The sequence below is a fragment of the Arvicola amphibius genome, chromosome X (genome assembly GCF_903992535.2).
Source record: "Arvicola amphibius chromosome X, mArvAmp1.2, whole genome shotgun sequence".
NCBI classification, from domain to species: domain Eukaryota; kingdom Metazoa; phylum Chordata; class Mammalia; order Rodentia; family Cricetidae; genus Arvicola; species Arvicola amphibius.
The window spans coordinates 116,121,013-116,121,833 of record NC_052065.1 but is presented as its reverse complement, the minus strand read 5'-3'; positions in this window follow the sequence as shown (position 1 = coordinate 116,121,833).

The window sequence follows — 821 nt, the reverse complement described above, 5'->3', positions numbered from 1 at the left end:
TATATTTTTTTCCAAAATCAGTTTGTAAAATATCTGTTTCAAATTCAATATAGTTCCACTTATTTCTTCTTTAATTTTAGAGATATTTTCCTACTTCAAAAGGTAACATCAATTCATAACAATAATGGTGTAAATTTCTCTTCAGTAAGGACTGTCACCTTTCCCACACATGCTGGTTGACCCTGATAACTAATTGAATTACCTAACATCACCTGTTCCTCATTGTAACAGGACTGCATACTCATTACTAAGAACTGGAAAAATATGGAGAATAGAGAGATACAGATTGATGAACTCTGGCATCTACAGACAGCCAGCATTAGTACCTTTGTATATTTCTTTTAGCTTGTTTTCTTAAATGCATGCATAGAGCTTTATGCACATGTGTAAAAGCATTTATAATAAAACCGGGTATCATTTTCTATCTTTCTCTTTTCACTTAAATACATTGGGAAAATATGCATGTCATGAAGCATTGTCATTTCTCTTGAGTGCAATGGTTGCATAATACCAAAGTGTATGGATGAACCCTTATGACTAATTGTTAACAAGAACTTTGAAAAGGTTGATAGAAGAACAATAGGTTAACATATAGTTAACAATAGGTTCTATCAATGTGCTCAAAGCAGGATTGAAAAACACAATTTAGGGTGTGACTGTACTTTATGAAATGCATCAGTAGGAGTACAGGCTAAATGAAAGTTCTGGAAGATCCTGTGATCAAATATCATATAAACCTAAAAGATTTGAAGTCAAATAAATTTAAACAGGTAGAAGAGACTAAAGCAGTTAAAGCTTTTGCTGGAAGTTTGCCCTAAGAT